At 36.5% G+C, this 16,872-nt stretch overlaps 1 long non-coding RNA gene across 1 annotated transcript; it reads right to left on the reverse strand.

The window, feature by feature from the left end:
* Positions 1–10,210: 10,210 nt before the first annotated feature.
* Positions 10,211–14,323, reverse strand: LOC133987119 (uncharacterized). Its single transcript, XR_009925555.1, has 4 exons — positions 14,294–14,323; positions 11,840–11,877; positions 11,646–11,738; positions 10,211–10,351 (listed from the first exon to the last, which is right to left on the reverse strand). It is a non-coding gene; the product is annotated as an uncharacterized LOC133987119 (long non-coding RNA).
* Positions 14,324–16,872: the final 2,549 nt, after the last annotated feature.

Below are 16,872 nucleotides of genomic sequence, written 5' to 3' on the forward strand. Positions count from 1 at the left end.
ATAATCTGGAATCCAACTGTTGGGTGAGTATGTAATTATTGTGAATCATTAATTTAATTTAGTATTAATTTAGTTTTATATTAAGTGCTAAATTTATTTCAGTATGATTAAATGTCTGTTTGGTCTTTTACTAATTAGGCTAAAATTAAACTATTTATTCCTATTTTGGTCTCTACCCCCCAGGTGGTTAGTTCAACCCTATTCTTCCCTTTCTAACTCAACAAATTCTAACAAATTCTAACAAAATAATAATATCAATAACAATATCAAAAACTCAATAATCAATAAAAAAAAGAAACAAAACACGACATCACCTTTTTCTATCTGGTTCAGGGGTTGGCTCACCACTTCAGCCCTACTGTACTGTTCACTACCGGAACCAGCCCAGCTGAAGAATTCAGATCTCTGCTGCAGATGATGATGATGACGAGGATGAAGGGGATGACGAGGATGGCCAGGATGGAGAGGATGAAGAGGAGGTGGAGGAGGAGGACCTGGCCTTGTAACCACAAAGCCAAAAATAATAATAATCACTACACAGATCAAATAACTTTTTTCTTTTCTTTCAAAATCACTCTTGTTCTATATTTACATATTATCATTTGATCAAAATTTTAATAAACTAAAAATGTTTTAACTTGCATTCTTCCTTATCTTATCATGTTTTCTCTTCTCTTTTTTTTCAATCATCATCAAGACATTAAAAATCAATAACACAATTACAAACAGGTTATATAGATTTAGCTTAAAATATATACAATATGATAATTATAGTACAACTAATACAACTTCAACATTGACTTATATACACATTGATTTCTATATACACACAACTCACTATATCAGATTTTCACAACACAATTGTTGTAGCGAATTTATTTATTCACTCTGAATAAAATAATTTGGTGTTCAGATAAAAAAAAATTAAATAATAAAAGTTTAAAATAAAACTGGCAGACTGTCCTCTGCTGTATCTGCAGTTCCCGCAGAAAAACTAAATCAGTAACACCAAACACTGCTCGGTACACTGTAACAGATGACTGAAATCAGGATACTAGTACAAAAAAATGAAAAAATAAGTCTTGTAGACTAGTACAAGAGTGTGCAAAGATATGTCTTGCAGTCTAGTACAAAAGAAGAAAAAAATAACTCTGCAGACTACTATCAAAATGTACAAAAATGAATATCTCAGGCTAGCAACCGAATGCTAAAATAACTATTTTAGGCAACCAACAGAGTGCAAAAATAACTATAGTGGCTCGACCCTGTGACACAAAGAGCCCACAAATTCACACTTAACAATCTTTCATTCACAGGTCAAAATTTTACAAAGAATGTGCAAAATTATACCCAGATAGCAAAGAGTCATTGAAACAATGTTGATTTTCCATCTGAATCATCAGAATGGTTGATATTGAAATATCAATGCTAAATCAATGTTGAATCACTGTTACAATAGCGATGAAACCCAACGTTGATAACAGCGACATTGAAATAACATTGATTTACAGTTATGGTTATAATTGATTGAGCATCGATTCCTGGTTGACAATGTGATGATACTGATGTTGAAAAGTCATTGATTTAGAGTTGACCGGGAAATTACATGTTGTTGAAAAACCATCAATCTATAGTTGACCGGGAAAGATGATTGAAAAGTCATTGATTTATAGTTGACCGGGAAAGATGATTGAAAAGTCATTGAATTAGAGTTGACCGGGAGACCGTCGTGTGTTAGACCAACGTTTCTGCACTCCGCACATCTAATTTCTGAATCCATATCAGGTAAGCATACATTTATCTACATTTATCTAATGTTTGAATGCTGAATTGTACCCAATTGATGTTCGTAAACGTGTAACATTATAGTTTATTTACATAGTGCAGCATATGCAGTCAGTCGAGTGCTGTCAGAACTTCTACCATTAATTTATAAATTAATAATACACACTTGTTGCAGCACCACAGCAAGTTCATTCAAGCGCTTCATAAACACTCAGAAGTTATAAGCAAGCATTTGTGTACCGGTTTATTTCGTGGTACTGTTAGCTATAAATAAACAGAATGTTAAAATATTGATGAAGTGTTTACATAACCTTAGCATTAGCGTTATCATTAGCGTTAGCATTAGCGTTATCATTAGCATTAGCGTTAGCATTAGCTCTCTAAGATAGCCTGCCTTGTTAACTGTAGATGAGGACAATGTTATCTAGGATCAGCGGTCGAGGATACATACAGCCCATATTTTCGATCAATTTAAAAGCAATATGACCAATTTGCAGCCATTTTATTAATTACAGAGCCATTACAAAAGATACGTTAACTTTTCTTCTGATGTGAGCATTTACTTATTGAATATTATAAGATAAAGATAAAGTCACAATACATGCACTGTAACAGCAGATTCAGTCACACCAAATCCACTCTGACATATACACACTGTGTGTTTCTATGGTTACAGAAACACTCTTATCTTTGCTGTAATGTTATCAGGACTGTGGTTGGTTGTGAGTTAAATTGCTGTTTACTTAACCTCTTTTTGTCCTTTTTACAGTTCATTGATCCTCATCATTTATCAAGTAAGCAATTATGTTATGCCATATTTGTGTTCCTTTTTAATATTTTAATCTGCACACTTGCACACTTGCACAATAGCATGTAATAGCTATTTAACTGACAGTTTGTGTTTTGCTTGTGTTTTCTGTTTTAGACGCCCTGACACTACAAATGGGGACTGCAAACGAATTTGCCTTTTCTCAGGCAGATCAGAAATGGCTGCATTACACCCTAGACCAGCCAGGAGGGATTGGACGCCCTTAAAAGCTTTGAAATTTGGTGAAATTTATTGATTAAATAAATGAATGTTTGTTTAAAAAAATATTTTGTGTGGATTTGTCATTTGCTATTAGATAAAAACCTGTTTAATAAGGCCTATCATATTTAGGCCTATGTCTATAACACCCTGACTGTAGATAAAGCAGGATTTGTATTATTAGCCTATTTTTATATAGGCATATTTAGTAATTGTGGTTTAATATTATTATATTTAATATTGAAATATCATTGAAAGCACGTTGATCTATAGTTAGGTTGAAATTTCAACATTGTTTCAACATTTGTGTTAGTTGAAATACCATTGAAATTCCGTTGATCTTTAGTTAGAAAATCAACGTTGTTTCAATATTAATTTTGGGTGCAAAATGATGTTGAATCAACATCAGAGTTCAACGTTGTTTCAATGACTTAACGTTGACAAAATAATGTTGATTTAACATTGTTTCAATGACTCTTTGCTATCTGGGTACTAACTTGTGCATTTGTTCCGGAGCACAAACAGCATTAATGGCGGGATGCTAGCTACGTGTCCGTTTATCTGTCAACATCTAACACATACGGACACATCAGTGTGCAACATTTCACAGTCTGTAAACATGCATTACTTTAAGACGCATATTACTGGACATTCCATGTAAACAGTTATATTTATAACATATTTACCTTCATAAACAGTCCAAAAATGCCTGAAAACCGTAGCGTGGCCCCACCGCTGTAAAAAAAAAAAAAGAAAAAAGAGGGCGACTTCCGGTTTTTCGGACCGCTCTCTAAATAGTTCCCCAAATTGAGACAGTGCCATCTGGTGGCGTTAGTAACCAATTGCATTACATTTTCCCACCCGGCTACACTAGTATATTATTAACATGATATCAATATTTCCTTTTAAAAATATCACAGTTATCATTAGTCTTTTTTTGATAGTTTGTTTCAAACATTTATTAACTCATCACCAGCTCAATCAGTAGTTAAATTACTAAAGCACACAAAAAAATTCTACATATAACCTCTTAAAAAAATATACGAAATGTTCTTCCGGTGGAGCATGTCCCTGGACCCAACTAGAGGGTCGGACTGAGAGCTCACCACCATAGTCTCTCTAAATCCTTTGGGAAAATAACATTTACACACTGATCCACAGACTCACACTGGGAGCTGCCCAGTTCAACCAGTCTGTGATTTGACTTGATTTATTCTGTCAGGAAGGACTCGATGGATGCAGCATAAATTCTTACATTTTTCTGATGATTTGATTCAATTTAAATAATTTATATTACATGTTTGCTCTCATTCGTTTGTGTTTTAGCTGCTGTCTTTTATTTCTCCAAATGTATTTTTTATCTTGTAGTTTAATAAATGTTGCATCAGAAATTAAATAATTAACTAATATCCACGTACAGTCAACAATATTAGATATTAGCTGTTAACTAAAAGGTAAGTCTGCTCCATTAGTCTCTAACTGAGCAAATAATATCTACCAATGAAAAGGGGGAACTGAATGATTCAGCAATCATCAAAAGACATAAAAAGTTTTACACATGTAAAATTGCAAAAATGTACTAGAACATGTTTCAAAAGCAGTTAAGTTTCTGGATGTGAGCCGGTAGCTCATTGACCAAGACGCAACATAACTTCCACATCTGTGGTTTGACTACGGCCTCTCCCCACAGAGCCCTTGTTTCCTGTCTACTCTCTACTGTCACTGTTATAAACACTTCGTCACAAACTGTCAAATGAACTGAAGTAAAATCTGTTGGCATGCAAAAATAACAAGAATTACTGATAATTGTCAGAGTGTAAACCCTTCAATGTTACAACAAGTGCTGCTAATGATTGACATCTTAAAGTGACTGTTCATCATGTTTAACCACAGAAATGTGTTCACATTTCCCTCACCCCAACTTAAAATAAAGAACATAACATAACAAAGAGAGAGAAATAGGAAGTGAATGTACTCACTGAGGAAGAAAAAGCAGATCAAAGTGTGACAAACTTTCATCTTACGCTCTGATAGTTTAATCCTTTCTTCCGTCTTCACTTGTAAACCAGGATCTTGTTGCTCACTTCTCTAAATGATGGAGTCCCTCCTCCAAGCAACCACAAACATGCACAAACCTCTGCTCTCCTCCCCTCTGTCTCTATTTATACTGCAGGTCTGAGTTTACATGCAATGTTTTAGAGCTGCAAGGATTATTGCAACTACTTTGATATAATAAATATAATAAAATAACCCGGATTCTTGGATACAAAATAGAAATAAATAAATACATAAATAAGTAATGTGCAAGGTGTGTATAGTTACAGCTTATTCAGCTCAATGATGGCAGCAGGAATAAAACTGTTCTAAGGTGTGTTTGAGTGCTTTGATAGACACCTATGAATGAAATGCATTATAATAATCATCTTCACTGATGATGGACTGATATACAACGTCATTGCGTTAAAAGGTTGGTGAAGCAGATCAAGTCAAATTTATTTACAGACCTTTAAACATTTATGAACAACAGTGTTTTACAGAGACATTCATCATACAGTTAATTAAAACAAAACAAATAACCAATAACTAAAAGACAAAATTAATACAAGTTTATCACTATATCAAAAATTAAGGGGAAACCAGGGCGTTTGTATAAAGGTGGGTCTTTAGCGAGGATTTAAAAGTGGTGACTGACGGGGGAAGATACACCAACTACGTCACAAAACTGCAGATGTAAGCAGAAACATTCAATCTGGATCATCGTTACTACATAAACCTCACAGAGAGCAACAGACAGATCATGTGCTAAGTAATGTACTAAAATTATTTCATCATTTCATCACATTCAAAGTGAATTTCCACCATGTTCTGTTCTTCTGCTTCTCATCAGGTGGGGACTGATAACATGTTCTTTCTTTTTAGTTGTAGGTGTTAATTACATCACTTGACTTAAAACAGTTCATCATCCACAGACATTAAAATCCTTTCTTACTCTTCAAGCTTCTTTGAGGTTAACAGAAGTAGTTTCAAGTCTCTCTCTCTATCCATCCATCTATACCTAGTATGGGTCAGGTTTGATACATTGGCTGTGCAGTGGATGTAACAGGATGTGGTAAGGACTTTGTAATACCAGTTCACTTACTCTGTAAACATCTTACTTAATAACATTGAATAACATACATGGTAAAAGTTTGTGTTAACTGCACAGAAAAGGTAATGCGCAGTTACAACGGATATAATACCTCAGAAAAATTGTGAAACCGGTTCATGGGGCCGTTATTACCAACAATGATGATGTAATTTCATCAGAAAGACTGCCACTCTACCTTTTCCTGTTATGTTGCAAACACCATCATAGTGTTTTTGCACAATGTGATTGGGTAGTGACACTAACATTGCCATGGTGACTGGTTTCACCATTTTTGGCCTTCCTTATTGATTGTAGAGAGATTTAAATACAATATAATATACAGTGTGCAGCTGTATGCTCACTGGAGCCCCAAAAACTCTTCATAAGTTTCACCAAGCACGCTGTCCCTCAACTCTGTGTCTGTCCCAGAGTCAAACAAAGCATCATCCTCTGTTCATATCCAGTGGAAAAAAGTTAATGAATCTTTGAGGCTACAGATGTGTGCTCATACTGCAGGTCTGAGTTTACATGCAATGTTTTAGAGCTGCAAGGATTATTGCAACTACTTTGATATAATAAATATAATAAAATAACCCGGATTCTTGGATACAAAATAGAAATAAATAAATAGATAAATAAGTAATGTGCAAGGTGTGTATAGTTACAGCTTATTCAGCTCAATGATGGCAGCAGGAATAAAACTGTTCTAAGGTGTGTTTGAGTGCTTTGATAGACACCTATGAATGAAATGCATTATAATAATCATCTTCACTGATGATGGACTGATATACAACGTCATTGCGTTAAACGGTTGGTGAAGCAGATCAAGTCAAATTTATTTACAGACCTTCAAACATTTATGAACAACAGTGCTTTACAGATACATTTATCATACAGTTAATTAAAACGAAACAAATAACCAATAACTAAAAGACAAAATTAATACAAGTTTATCACTATATCAAAAATTAAGGGGAAACCAGGGCGTTTGTATAAAGGTGGGTCTTTAGCGAGGATTTAAAAGTGGTGACTTACGGGGGAAGATACACCAACTACGTCACAAAACTGCAGATGTAAGCAGAAACATTCAATCTGGATCATCGTTACTACATAAACCTCACAGAGAGCGACAGACAGATCATGTGCTAAGTAATGTTCTAAAATTATTTCATCATTTCATCACATTCAAAGTGAATTTCCACCATGTTCTGTTCTTCTGCTTCTCATCAGGTGGGGACTGATAACATGTTCTTTCTTTTTAGTTGTAGGTGTTAATTACATCACTTGACTTAAAACAGTTCATCATCCACAGACATTAAAACCCTTTCTTACTCTTCAAGCTTCTTTGAGGTTAACAGAAGTAGTTTCAAGTCTCTCTCTCTCTATCCATCCATCTATACCTAGTATGGGTCAGGTTTGATACGTTGGCTGTGCAGTGGATGTAACAGGATGTGGTAAGGACTTTGTAATACCAGTTCACTTACTCTGTAAACATCTTACTTAATAACATTGAATAACATACATGGTAAAAGTTTGTGTTAACTGCACAGAAAAGGTAATGCGCAGTTACAACGGATATAATACCTCAGAAAAATTGTGAAACCGGTTCATGGGGCCATTATTACCAACAATGATGATGTAATTTCATCAGAAAGACTGCCACTCTACCCTTTCCTGTTATGTTGCAAACACCATCATAGTGTTTTTGCACAATGTGATTGGGTAGTGACACTAACATTGCCATGGTGACTGGTTTCACCATTTTTGGCCTTCCTTATTGATTGTAGAGAGATTTAAATACAATATAATATACAGTGTGCAGCTGTATGCTCACTGGAGCCCCAAAAACTCTTCATAAGTTTCACCAAGCACGCTGTCCCTAAACTCTGTGTCTGTCCCAGAGTCAAACAAAGCATCATCCTCTGTTCATATCCAGTGGGAAAAAGTTAATGAATCTTTGAGGCTACAGATGTGTGCTCATACTCCAGGTCTGAGTTTACATGCAATGTTTTAGAGCTGCAAGGATTAGTGCAACTACTTTGATATAATAAATATAATAAAATAACCCGGATTCTTGGCTACAAAATAGAAATAAATAAATACATAAATAAGCAATGTGCAAGGTGTGTATAGTTACAGCTTATTCAGCTCAATGATGACAGCAGGAATAAAACTGTTCTGAGGTGTCTTTGAGTGCTTTGATAGGCACCTATGAATGAAATGCATTATAATAATCATCCTCACTGACGATGCACTGATATACAACGCCATTGCGTTAAAAGGTTGGTGAAGCAGATCAAGTCAAATTTATTTACAGACCTTCAAACATTTATGAACAACAGTGTTTTACAGAGACATTTATCATACAGTTAATTAAAACAAAACAAATAACCAATAACTAAAAGACAAAATTAATACAAGTTTATCACTATATCAAAAATTAAGGGGAAACCAGGGCGTTTGTATAAAGGTGGGTCTTTAGCGAGGATTTAAAAGTGGTGACTGACGGGGGAAGATACACCAACTACGTCTGCAGATGTAAGCAGAAACATTCAATCTGGATCATCGTTACTACATAAACCTCACAGAGAGCGACAGACAGATCATGTGCTAAGTAATGTACTAAAATTATTTCATCATTTCATCACATTCAAAGTGAATTTCCACCATGTTCTGTTCTTCTGCTTCTCATCAGGTGGGGACTGATAACATGTTCTTTCTTTTTAGTTGTAGGTGTTAATTACATCACTTGACTTAAAACAGTTCATCATCCACAGACATTAAAATCCTTTCTTACTCTTCAAGCTTCTTTGAGGTTAACAGAAGTAGTTTCAAGTCTCTCTCTCTCTATCCATCCATCTATACCTAGTATGGGTCAGGTTTGATACATTGGCTGTACTGTGGTTGTAACAGGATGTGGTAAGGACTTTGTAATACCAGTTCACTTACTCTGTAAACATCTTACTTAATAACATTGAATAACATACATGGTAAAAGTTTCGGTTAACTGCACAGAAAAGGTAATACGCAGTTACAAAGGATATAATACCTCAGAAAAAATTGTGAAACCGGTTCATGGGGCCTTTATTACCAACAATGATGATGTAATTTCATCAGAAAAACTGCCACTCTACCTTTTCCTGTAATGTTGCAAACACTGTCATAGTGTTTTTGCACAATATGATTAACTAACATTGCCATGGTGACTGTAGTTGTCACAATTTTTGGCCTTCCTTATTGACAATGTAGAAAGATTTAAATACAATATAATATACAGTGTGCAGCTGTATGCTCACTGGAGCCCCAAAAACTCTTCATAAGTCTCACCAAGTGCGCTGTCCCTAAACTCTGTGTCTGTCCCAGAGTCAAACAAATCATCATCCTCTGCTCACATCCAGTGGAAAAAAGGCTACAGATGTGAGCTCATACTGAGTCTCTGCTTCAACGTGCTGCTGAGAGAGTAGGCTTAAAACTTTCCTTTTTGATGAAGCTCCTAGTTTATGCTGCTATAGGCTTAAACTGCCGGGGGACTCCCACTCCCATGATGCACTGAGCTCCTCTCTCCTCCTCTCTCTCTCTATCCATCCATCTATATCCATTAACATTCATGTACTATTAATGCATTCAAAAACCTCTTCCCCGGAGTTGTCAATATGCTTCTCTCTCCTATCCTTCCTCTCTCTCCTCTCTACTCCAACCAGGTGGAGGCAGATGTTCTCCCACTGTGAGTCTGGTTCTGAGGTTTCTTCCTGTTAAAAGGGAGTTTTTTTTCTTGCCACTGTTGCCAAGTGCTGCTCATGTGGGAATGTTGGGTCTCTTTAAAATTAAAACCTGAAGAATTCGGTTTAGAACCTGCTCTATGTGTAAAGTGCCTTGAGATGACTTTGTTGTGATTTGGCGTTATACAAATAAAGATTGATTGAGATTGATTGATTGAAACTTACAAACAAAAAAAGACAGATAGTGTACAGTGCAGGGAGAGGCAGAAAACCCAAATGGGCTTATTTTAAAGCCTCCAGCTAAATGTAAAATTACACAATATTACGACTGCATAGAACAAACCAAATAATTACAAATATACATAATCACAGCAGTACAGTAAAAGTAAGTTTTAACCTGAAGCATGCTGTTGTGATTAATGACTTCTTATCATATACTCATCCAAACCACCAACTGTTCACCTGTTGGCCACTGAGGGAGGAAACAGGATGTCAGCAGCAGTAAAGCTTCTGCTGAGGTGAATTAACAGTTGAGTACAGAGCTTATGAAACTTCTTTGGCATCAGTGCGTCTCCGAGGCACGGCGTAGATAACGTTATCGGCCTGACCAGAGGGGGCGCTGCTGAGTGAGGAGGCAGCTCTCTTGGAAAAATCTACCTGAGTGTAGACGACATCACTTGAATCGTCTTCGGTCTGTAAGAAAAGAAAGAGCTCAGTCTTAATCGCAGCCTAAACCTGCTATTTCAGTTAGTAATTGATTACATTTTCTTTTTTTTTAAATACCAAATGAAGCCCCAAAGTTCTGAAAGATTACTTTGAAAATGACCGTCTTGTGCTAAAGCCACTTTTGTCATTTTAATGGAACGTAAGTTAGTGGAGCTGAGATGGGACGAGCAGAGACCAACCACCATATACAATGATTGGTTGAGATAGCTGTCAGTCACGCACCCATAGTCCAAAACAGGCTCGTCTCTATGGCTTAATTAATATTAATTCACATTCAGAATTATGGAAGCGTATTGCTGCCACACCAAAAAAAGAAAAAAAGGATCAGTGTCACACTCATAAAAAAAACTCATATTTTAATGAGGAAACGGGTGCGGAGAACAGATAGGAATATGGCTCATTTACATGTTTGGGTTGAGACATGATGAGAAAAATAAAAACATGGATTCTACTTATATGGGCATCAGGAGGAGCATGAGGCGCCCTCCTGAACCTGTGAACCAATCAACCTGTCAATCACGACGTAGCCACGCCCTAATGTATACCCTGCTTTATCGTCACATATAAAATCAGGGAGGCCAAAATGTCCCAAATGAACATCATACTGCATTGAAGAAGGCTTTAAACTAGCGATTGAGACCATAAACACATTTTGAAAACGTTTACTGAGGTTAGAAATCAAGTTAGAAGTTGGTGAATTCTCCATTGACTTGTATAGAGACGGAAGTCCTTTTGACACCAAAACGGTCGCCCCCTGGTTGCCTTTTGATAGAATTCAGTTTTAAGTTACTTCAGCGTTGGCCTCATTTCAGAGGACCGGAACTCCCCGCCTGGTCTGGATGTAGCGTTTGAGGAGCCACCACAGTCTACAAGCACTAACACAAAGCTAGAAGTGCACAAGTTGTGGTCTCCAGACTCCTTTTAAGAAATGGCTGCAGCATGTTTTATCTATAGATAAAGCCTCACTTCTATTTACTGGAGGAAAATATACACATCAGATAAAGGGCATGATGTGTACTGTGTATTATATTTCTTTCTGTGTAAAATCTTAATCTAGAAAAGTACCTAGTAATTAAGGCTTCAAATAAATGTGCAAATTTAGTGGAGTAGTATGAAGTACAAGTAATTCAAAATTGTACATAGGTGTAGTGTTATAGTTAATGTACTTCGTTACAACTTCGACCACTGGAGAAGAAAACTAAGTGGTAACACTACTGTTTTCTGACCAGAGAGCTAAAATGCTGCAACAGTCTTTTCTTACTTTGCTCAGAGGACTGGATGCTGCAGCAGCTGAGTTTTCCACAGGAGGGGATCTACTCTGTCCATCGCCCTCTCTGGTCTCCTCTCGACTGGTCTGCAGCAGAAGAAGAAGAGGATGGATTTGGTTTGTATTAATATCAGCTGGTTTCACAAACACTAAAGATGCTCAGATGTCACAAATTCACATAAACTCACCACTGTGAAATTAGCATACACTGTTTCCTCAGGATGTTCTGAAAAACACAAAGTTCAGAAGAATAAGTACATGCTAAAACATCTGAGAGACATTTGAGGCCTTTCTGACCAAAATATTACTGGAAACACGTTTGCCCATTACTGTTTGAGCTTCTGTAGATTAGTCAAATTAGTCTGATGACAGGTTAAAAAAATGTTCATCCTGTTGTTCTGATGTTTAAGTTGAATGTGATGAATGAATGAAAAGGAGACTGAAAACTGAATACTGTGTGTTTTGTTTGTTCTTCAACTATTTTCTCCTTTTAGCCACTAATCTATAACTAGGAAAAGCTAGAAATACAGTTATTGTAGTTCGTTAGAACTAGATAGATAGATAGATAGATAGATACACATTCATACCCATTCCCATAAAAACTTTAAAATATGTGTTAAATAGTCTAAAATATAAATAAATGTATAAATAAGGGGTAATGATGATCTCCAAACTCAGATCAATTGTCTTTTCTTCTCACCAGGAGAAAGTCCTCCATGCTTTCACATCCTCCTTGATTAATGCATCTCATTATATTCTGGCATCACTTAGTCTTGTTTATTGCATCTCAAACCAGGTCAAAATGCAACAGCAAGATGTTTGACAAGGTTAAAAAAGAGGGAGTATATTACACCCACTCTTGCATCTCTACACTGGTTACAGGAGTTTTAAATGCTGGTGTTTTTATCAATCAATCAATCTTTATCAATCAATCTTTATTTGTATAGCGCCAAATCACAACAAAGTTATCTCAAGGCACTTTACACATAGAGCAGGTTCTAAACCGTACTCTTCAAGTTTTAATTTATAAAGAGACCCAACATTCCCACATGAGCAAGCATTTAGCGACAATGGCAAGAAAAAACTCCCTTTTAACAGGAAGAAACCTCAGGCAGAACCAGGCTCAAAGTGGGCGGCCATCTGCCTCGACCGGTTGGGGTAGAGGGGAGAGAGAGGAAGAATAGGAGAGAGAGAAAGTAGCACATTGAAAATAAACATTGAAGCTAGAAGGTCCGGGACTGGAATCTGTCATCCGGACGTCTACAGGCCCAGATTGCCTGTGAGATGAGAAAGCACAGACAACTCCGGGGAAGAAGTGTAGGTTACTGAATGCATTAATAGTACATGAATGTTATTGGATATAGATGGATGGATAGAGAGAGAGAGAGAGGAGGAGAGAGGAGCTCAGTGCATCATGGAGGTAGGAGTCCCCCGGCAGTCTAAGCCTATAGCAGCATAAACTAGGAGCTTGCTAACTATAAGCTCTATCAAAAAGGAAAGTTTTAAGCCTACTCTTAAAAGTAGAGAGGGTGTCTGCCCTCCGGACCGAATCTGGGAGATGGTTCCACAGGAGAGGAGCCTGATAACTGAAGGCTCTGCCTCCCATTCTACTTTTAGAGATACTAGGTACCACAAGTAGGCCTGCGTTCTGGGAGCGCAGTGTTCTGGTAGGTACATAAGGTACTATGAGCTCTTTAAGGTATGATGGAGCCTGACCAGTAAGAGCTTTAAAAGTGAGGAGAAGGATTTTAAATTCTATTCTTGATTTTATGGGAAGCCAATGCAGTGAAGCTAAAATAGGAGTAATGTGATCTCTCTTTCTAGTTTTTGTCAGAACGCGTGCAGCTGCATTCTGGACCAGTTGGAGAGTCTTTAGAGACTTGTTAGGGCAGCCTGATAATAATGAATTACAATAATCCAGCCTAGAAGTAACAAATGCATGGATTAGTTTTTCAGCATCATTTTGAGACAGAATATGTCTGATTTTTGAAATGTTACGCAGATGAAAATAGGCAGACCTTGAAATTTGTTTTATGTGGGAATTAAAGGACAGATCCTGGTCAAATATAACTCCTAGGTTCCTTACAGTAGTACTGGAGGCCAAAGTAATGCCATCCAGAGTAGTTATATCATTGGATAATGTGTTTCTAAGGTGTTTAGGGCCAAGCACAATAACTTCAGTTTTTTCTGAGTTTAACAGCAGGAAGTTACAGGTCATCCAGGCCTTTATGTCCTTGATGCATGTTTGTAGTTTAGTTAACTGGTTGATTTCATTAGGCTTTATTGATAGATATAATTGAGTATCATCTGCATAACAATGAAAATTTATTGAGTGTTTCCGAATAATATTTCCTAAAGGAAGCATATATAAGGAGAATAAGGAGCTATAAAGCTATTTTACAAGTTGTTAAATAGCTTTGCCCGCTCTTACATTACAGAACTCCTGGTCAAAGACTTCTGTGTGTCCCAACATCCAGGACTAAGTGTTATGGAGGGCAGGGCTTTCTCTATCGCTGCTCCAAAAACTACAGACTATTTTAAAAACATCTGCTAACAGAGGAGATACCAGGGCTGGTTCATGAAGTTGAGACAAATTAACAGGTGGTTTGTTGGGTTTGTTAGAAATGGTTTCAGATGTTCACCTTTGGGTTTAGAGGCTCTTTTCTTGCAGAGTATCAGCACAGCCACAGAGAACAGGAGCACGAAGATGAGCAGAGTCAGACCCACGTATAACGGCACACCTGTTGTAGTTTGAACAGTAGAAGTAGATTAGAGATTTGGGGTTTTTTGTGTATTAAAACAAAGTTCCAAAGATAAATGTACATGGACCTTCATCTGTTTTCTCAGTTTGTTCCTCTTCAGACTCGTTGATAGTTTTAGTAGAGGATGATGAAGATGTGGAGCTTCTTCTGAAACTCTGTGTCGTTGTTGGTATTGGTGGTAGTGGGAAAAGTCTGACATTCGGAGCTGTGAATAAAAATGAAACACACTGATACAAAAGAAAAGAGAAAAAAATCCTCCTTCAGATGTTTAAAAAAAACAATGGTAACATTAAATTAAAATAGTCAGTTCATTATTTTTATTCCTAAAAACACTGAGACAGTAAATGAACACTTACTGTATCAATCTTCACAGTGATTAGTTAGACCAAATATCAGGTTATTAAAATATCAGCTGCAGTCAGAAAAATGTTTCCTCTGACCTCCAGACACATGAAGAAACATTTTCATGACTTTCAGTAGAAACTCACCATCTCTGACGATGATCCTAAACTCCTGGTATGGACCCAAATTGTAACTGTCCAAACCACACCCGTAACGTCCAGAGTCAGATTTTCTCAGCTGTGTGATGGTCACATCCAGACGACTTCCTGTAGGTGTTGTTACATAATCCATCCTGAATCTGCCACTTTGAGCAGTGAAACCAGTCGTTGTAAGAGCTCTTATACATCCGTCCTTACAGAAGTACTTCCTGCTTCCAGTCGTGGTAAAGGAACATGTAACTGTGATACTTTGTCCTTCAGTTCCTGTTAAAATGGAGATTTGTGCATTGATGAGACCAATGTTTCCATCCTGCAGCACTGTTGGAAAAACAAATCAACAATCAATAATTAACATTTCCACACTGATCCACAGAGTCACACTGGGAGCTGCCCAGTTCAACCAGTCTATGATTTGACTTGATTTATTCTGTCAGGAAGGACTCGATGGATGCAGCATAAATTCTCACATTTTTCTGATGATTTGATTCAATTTATGTTTTAAATTATATCTTTGTCCTCATTTTTCTTTTAGCTGTTGACTTAATTTGTATTCAGTTTTTATCAACACATTTTCATACAATTACTTTATTTTCCCTTTACAGCTGTACATAGTCTTTACACATATATTCACTTATTAAGCAATAAAACAACATGAAGGGAAAAAAGAGACATTACAGTAAAAATGACTTGTATTTTATCAATACATTTTTTAATAAATAAATGCCCATGTAGAGTCATCAATATTAAATATTAGCCATTAACTAAAGGTACATCTGATCCATTAGTCCCTTGATGTGCAAATAATACCTACCAATGAAAAAAGGGGAACACAATGATTCAGATATCATCAAATGGACAAAAAAAGTTATATTCACACAGTTAAAATGCTGATTTACTTCGGCTGCTACTCATATGTTTCTTTGGTCCTCAGTAAGAAGTTATTTATTCATTTTTTTGCAAAATGTACCAGAAAGAGGTTCAAAAGCAGTTAAGCTAAAACAGTCTGAAGCAACAGAACACACACTTTGTTATGCATATGGTCAAAATGAATTTGTTGAGTTTGATTTTGTTGCATATAAAACAAACAGAACAAGAGTTGATTCTGGATCAATGTGAATTAAAAAAGAAGAATTTCGGGATGTGCTCGATAGCCCATTGGCCAAGATGCCACATAACCGTAATGTCTGCAGTTCAATTCTGACAGCAGTCTTGTGTTGCACGTCACCTCTTACTGCCCCGCCCCTTTGTTTCCTGTCTACTCTCTACTGTCACTGTAAAAAGACTTACAGTCACAAGCTGTCAAATAAACTGTAATAAAACCTAAAAAAAACAGTTCCTGAAAGTTCTCAGTGGGTAAAATCTTTAACGTTAATGATTATTTTGAGGAAGTAACAAGTAGTGGAAATGATTGACATCTTAAAGTGACTCTGTTCATCATGTTTAACCACAGAAATGTGTTCACATGTATCCCTCACCCCAACTTTAAATAAAGAATATAACATAATATAAAGAAATAAGAAGTGAATGTACTCACTGAGGAAGAAAAAGCAGATCAAAGTGTGACAAACTCTCATCTTACGCTCTGATAGTTTAACCCTTTCTTCCGTCTTCACTTGCAAACCAGGAACTTGTCACTCACTTCTCTAAATGATGGAGTCCCTCCTCCAAACAACCACAAACATGCACACACCTCTACTCTCCTCCCCTCTGTCTCCATTTAACTGTAGGTCTGAGTTTACATGATGAAATAGTGATTTAATTCATGTTTTGAGGCAAAAATAACAAACATGTTGGTTGCTGCTTCTCAAATATGATGATCTGACGCTTTGATGCAGTGTCATAAATGATAGTAAATTCAATTTCTTTGGATTTTGTACTTTTGATCGAACAAAACAAGACATTTTCATACATCAGCGTGGGATCCCAGAAATTATAACAGGCATTTCTCTCATGTTTATA

The sequence above is a fragment of the Scomber scombrus genome, chromosome 10 (assembly GCF_963691925.1).
Source record: "Scomber scombrus chromosome 10, fScoSco1.1, whole genome shotgun sequence".
Taxonomy (NCBI): Eukaryota; Metazoa; Chordata; class Actinopteri; order Scombriformes; family Scombridae; genus Scomber; species Scomber scombrus.